Genomic DNA, 5,734 nt, shown 5'->3' with positions numbered 1-5,734 from the left:
AATTTCGGAGTGAACTAATTTAAATTTCGGGAAACGCCATGGGCCAACTTAGATCTGGTAGTGGACCAAGTTAAAATTTCGGGTTGGGCCAATCTAAATTTGGGGGAGGCCAATTTAAATTTCGGGGTCGGCCAGCTTAAAATATGGCGGTGAGAGAACTTCAAATTTTGGTGGCGCGACAACTTGGAATTTTGGTGGTGGGCCAAGTTGGAATTTGGAGAAATTGGGAAGTGAGCCAACTTGAACATTGAGCGTGGGCCAACTCAAGTTTGGTAGTGGGTCAAGCTGAAATATGGGGGTGGGCCAAAATAAATTTGGGGGTAGGCTTATGCACACTTTGATAACTCCTGTATTCTGCATACTTTTTTGCTGTACGCATCCGTGGCCTACCCACTCCCCCCATAGCATAAGTAAACTTCACCTTGATTCGGAGTGGTTTAGGAGAGAAGTGCACTCAAGTGAAACTTAAGCCTCGGTAAGTAAACGTAATTTTGTTATTTATTATTAAGGCTTACTTATTTCTGTAATGACAATGCTTGCTTAATTACTTAATTCACCTTAGTTAAAGTTATGACGAAGACGTCTATGTCAGTAATTAATAATTAAGACTACTTAATTAGGTCTAACTAATATCAAGGTACCCTTAATTCTTGATTAGGCTCCGTTGATTGAAACCTAGTAACTTTTTATTAGTCCAATAATTTAACACAAATTGAGTGTAATTAGCCTCAGTATTCCTATTACCCTCAATTAATCGCCGTTACACTTATCTAATTTCATCATAACTAATCTTATTAGTCTTGATTAACTTTACTTATACATCTCAGTCCTCACTATGTATAGCCAAAATCATAAATTTCATTAGTCGTACGTAGTCATAAAGCATTCTCATACACACCTCCCTAGGACCTCATCTACACCTATGCATGCAGTGCATCGTGTCACGCTTTGCAGACAGAAAAATGGACAGATATACGGACGGACAAACTACTAGCAGCAGCAGCAGCAAACTAGCAGGCGCTTGCCTATCGGCCACGCCTGTATATTCTGGCCGCCAACAGATGACGCCACAAGCAGACGTGCTTCTCCTTGCTACCACTTGCCGGCGCTATAAGCAGCCTCCGCAAGCATGGGCCATGGGCTCGCGTGCCCCCTTTCATAAAGGACCACCCAGTACGATTCTGTGCCCGCAACCTCTGATCCCACGAGGTTGTGGGTGAAGAGTAATGGCGTTTTGTTCCGTGTTATCGACATGCATGCGGTCTTAGTTACGTTTATTCTCATTCCCCATTTCTCACACCACTTGGTAATGCCGAGTAAAGATGAGTTTAATTTAAGCTGATCCGCCTCTGGTTCGAACTGTATAGTATATGACGCAGTCCTATGCAGATAATCTTAGTGTTACGTCCGGTTCGACATGACGATGCGTGTCATTCGCGTATATTACGAATAAGACAGGACCTAACAGAGTGCCTTCAAGTACTCCTGAAAAAAAGAAAAAGCTTCTAAACATTCTGATTCTGCATGCGATTATAGAGGTACGCACTTATCCAAGATATTACATTCTCATCTATTGCAATGTTTCTATGCTTATTTATTAACTTTCAGTGTGTTACCCTGTCAAACGCTTCTGAAAAGTCTATGAATATAGCGTCCAGTTGTAGTCTAGAATTAATCACTGCGGTAAAGTTATGAACTATTTTTAAAGTTGTGTTACTGTCGAAACACCTTTGAGGAAAGCATCTTGTTTAGTGTACAAGTTGTTTCTTTCTAGATAGGTGGTGATCGCTTTGTTAATAATTTGCTCCATGTGCTTACAACAGCAGCTGGTTAGTGATACGAGTCTACTTATTCACCTGTAATATGCTGCCGCCTTTGTGGATGTGGATGGTTCTTGCACGAAATCAGTCGAATAGAACGCTAGCAGTTATTAAGGACGCAATGAAAATGTCATGAATGAAAGGTGCCACTTGCTCTTCGTAACGGCTGACAAACATATTTGAGATGTTTTCGGGTGCTGGTGACATTATTGCGTCTATTTGTAAAAGAAGTTTTAGAATCCTTTGTTATAAAAATTCCACTGATGCCATTGTAGAATTATCGGAGGCTTTGAAGTGCGAGTGAAAACAAACTGAAAGCATTCATTGAACGCTTTTGCGGTAGTGGAAGCATCGTCCTCAGTCGCACTATCTATTTCTAACTGCGCGACACCGTTGTCCGCCTTGGAGCGATAGCTTCAAAATTTGCTTCGTTCATGTGTCATGAAAGTCGTATATGTCGTACAAAAAAAAAAAGTGGCTGCGCGCAGAGCTAATTTCCTGTTTAGGCTCAAGGGCTAATCTACGGAATTCATTATAGTAGCTTTTTCCGTTGCGCATGCACTGTATTTTTCTTTTCTTGTGAATAATGTTGATTGCCACAGTGCAACATTGCAACATTGCTACATTGATTGCCACAGAGCGTGAGACCGGCACAAGTGTTCTTCGTGTGTTTTGCTATAAACTACAAGTCATCATTGTTGTGTTGGAAAAGGCGCAAACTGCATGAGCAAAACTGGTTTATTTCTCAGACACGTACTCTACAAGTTCTGGTGATCTTCGAGCACTGTAATGAGCGTCATTCTTGGTAGGGTTCGGGTGCTTGGAAATGGCTGAAAACTTTGTTTCTGTAAAATGGAGAAAGAAAATCACAATAAGCATGCGACCTTTCCTGAGTAATAAGTTCCAACTAATAATGTTATTAGCATTCTTTGGGTCTTCCTTCAATTAGCAGTACCTCTGCACCCATCTATCTATATTTCTATGTATCTCGTCGCCTAACCTCTTTCCCCGTAAAGTTGCGCCATTGTGTTATCGAGCTACTGGTATGAGGGAACCGGGTTCAGAACCAACACTGGGACCAATTTTCGTCGCTGGATATCTCACATTGGGCATGTGACGCTCTTCAATAATTCACTTTCCAGTCAAGAGGGTTTACTAGACATGTGACACTGGGAATGTGCTGCTATTTAATTATCTTCTTTCACGTCAACTTTGGTAAGCAGGTATGTGCGAATAGATATGTGCCAGTCTTGAATAAGACTTTTGGATGCCAACTTTTTTCACTACGTATGTGTCACTGGACATGTGCCGCCATTTCATGATAAACGTTATATAAAGCATATCATCAACAATTATGCACTAATCGCGAGAACAATTGCTAATAGTAATAATCTGGTCAGTCATTTCCAAACGTTGCATGGACCGATCATTTTTATCGCCTTTGTGAAGCTGCTTCCTCCTTTCGATGATTCTTTGTTTAATAACGGTTAAGAAAAGAAAACGTAGCCTGCATCAGATCCAGTGATCTTAATACGCAGTTGAGATATTGAAGGTATTCTTTTGGGGGCTAATGTAACAGGCAACCTAGCACAAAAACAAAAACACGCTATGTCTACAGAAAACAGAAGGACGTAATTAACAATGGGTAAAGCATTAAAAAAAACTAACTTATTCACAACCGCGTAAAGATCAGCTCAATACCGGATCTCACCTCTATACCGGATCTCTATCAGCTCTCCTGTGCGCAGCGCCGCGCCGCGGTTTTCAGGCCTCTACTGTGATTAGAAAAGTGTAGCCTAGCCTGTTCTTCCCCGCTTTCCAGTGTAGTACAATGCGGGCTTAGCGCAAAGCAGCTTACTCACATTCTTTAACCGGCACGACGTGGCTGTAGCTGAGACCGTAAGGGCCCAAGCCGTAGACGTTGTGATAGGGAAGCGGGTGGCCATGGAAGGGGACGTTGTAGTGAGGCAAGTAGGAGTAGGTCGGCACGTGGACGGCGCCTGTGGTCACAGCTGTGGGAGCAGTCCCGTGTACAGTGTGCACCGTAGTTTCGGCGGGCGTGTATGTGGACACCTTGGAGAGAGTGTGTGGTACGCCCTGCTGCACTGTCTCGTAGCTGGTAACTCTGGTGGCCTTGGACACTGCCGGTGTATGGTGGATGGTGCTGGTCGCGACTGGAAGGACTGGCGCCACTCGGACAGCGTAGGTGGGCACCAGGTCGGCAAAGGTCGTGCCGGCAAGGGCCACAAGAATGCAGAACTGGAGAAATAAGAATGCCACGTTCGGGCGGGGGGGTGCAAAACAAGATGAAGCCAAATGCATATTTCAAGTTAAAAGCGCCAGGCGAACAAGGAAATGCCTCATCCCTCGACCAACTTAGCTGCGTTTGCATGAATTCTACACGAGGCAGTCAAGCCAGAAGTCGAAATTAGCTGCCTCACCCCGAGTGCGTGTGAACGCATAATACCAAGCAGATTGGGCTGGTCAACACATCCCTTGCAGGCGTGCTGGCCAATTTCGGATCTACGCTCGCTGGAACCGGCCGGCCAGCGCTTATTACATTAACCCGAACACCGGTTTTCAGCCCGGCAAGCTAACTCGACCGCATCATCAGCTATTGTAGCTATTGTTGTAGCTATTTTCGAAACGTTGGCTTCAGGGTAAGGCTTCCCCTTCGTCATCCATTGTTGGTCAGGGGCGTGTGGTAAGCAGCTTTTGTAAACACGTGGAGGGAAGTTTGAGTTTGTTTATGCAGTCTTACTTCCTTACTGAAGTACGTTTGAGCGCATGGTCTAGCGGACAGGGACCAGTGTCAGAGACCTAGCACATTTGTAGGACGAGGCTAGCAGGAACAGTCGCACTGATCTTATCGTCTCAGGATATATACCAACAATCTCAGTTCACTATAGAATGCCGTAGCACCTGCGCCACACACATTCATTAAGTAAGAGTTATTAGATTACGCCGGACAATTTCACGCGCGTTTAAAGCATAACCAATAGGTTAACAGTTTTTAGAAAAACCAGAGACTTTGAGACTAAAGTGGGGAAAAAGCGCTGTCTTCGACTAAAGACTGAAGTCATAGGACTTGGACTCGAGAGCTTTAGAGTTAAGCGTAAACAAAAACTAACTTGCCTCAAGATTGATTTTCGCGCATGTCATTTGGGAGGTGTGCCTTTGTTTTCACGGCTAACGTAAAACAAATATTATCTTTAAGTTCTAAAACCTAATTGATCGCGCTTATTCTGACTGTGTTATGTCTTGATGCCAATAACATTGCCAAAATTTCTTGAGCATCGGTCAAGAAGTATTTGAGAAGGTACATGCGAAAAAAAAAAGATCGACCCAGCCAGCAACCCACGTCTTTTTCGGTAGTTCTCCGTCGGTCTTAACGTATGGATGAATATAGGTCGCCGCCTTAGTCTCACGCGCTAAACAACCGAAGAAATCGAGCAACGTGCACAAACTTACAGCGATCATGGTGTTTTCTCAGGTGGTCTCTGGGAGGCCTTCAGGGTAAGCTCTGTTTCAGGGACATTTCCGGAACCCTCTTTATACCAGACTGGTCCTACATAGCGATGCAGGGCTTCGAAGCAGCACTCGTGAGAAAATAATGAAAGAACAACAACGAATTGCTTTAAAATGAATAAAAGATGGGACGCAATGCTTGTGGAACAGATCTATTTCCGAAGGAAGCTTTTTGCTGCAAACAAGGGAAGCGTGAAATGACGTGGCCCAGGACGCACTTGAATAGTAAACAGTCTCTCTGCATTCTGATGAAAACCGCCTTTAAGAAGGGCTGATTGAATTGAAAGCAGAAATGTATTGAAAAATCCCCCCCTCCCCCTGGTACTCTCTTTGGGCTTCTGTCCGTTTCATTTGTGTGCAATTCTTCGCAGTCGCCCCGGACGACC

General features: G+C 44.1%; 1 long non-coding RNA gene across 1 annotated transcript; it reads right to left on the bottom strand.

Annotated features, from left to right (window-relative positions):
* Positions 1-2,540: 2,540 nt before the first annotated feature.
* Positions 2,541-5,376, bottom strand: LOC129387203 (uncharacterized). The gene is made up of 3 exons (XR_011893041.1): positions 5,292-5,376; positions 3,683-4,079; positions 2,541-2,665 (listed from the first exon to the last, which is right to left on the bottom strand). It is a non-coding gene; the product is annotated as an uncharacterized lncRNA (long non-coding RNA).
* Positions 5,377-5,734: the final 358 nt, after the last annotated feature.

Source organism: Dermacentor andersoni, chromosome 3 (genome assembly GCF_023375885.2).
Source record: "Dermacentor andersoni chromosome 3, qqDerAnde1_hic_scaffold, whole genome shotgun sequence".
In the NCBI taxonomy this organism is placed as follows: Eukaryota; Metazoa; Arthropoda; class Arachnida; order Ixodida; family Ixodidae; genus Dermacentor; species Dermacentor andersoni.
The sequence above is the reverse complement of the archived record's forward strand: the minus strand, read 5'-3'. Positions and strand labels throughout refer to the sequence as shown.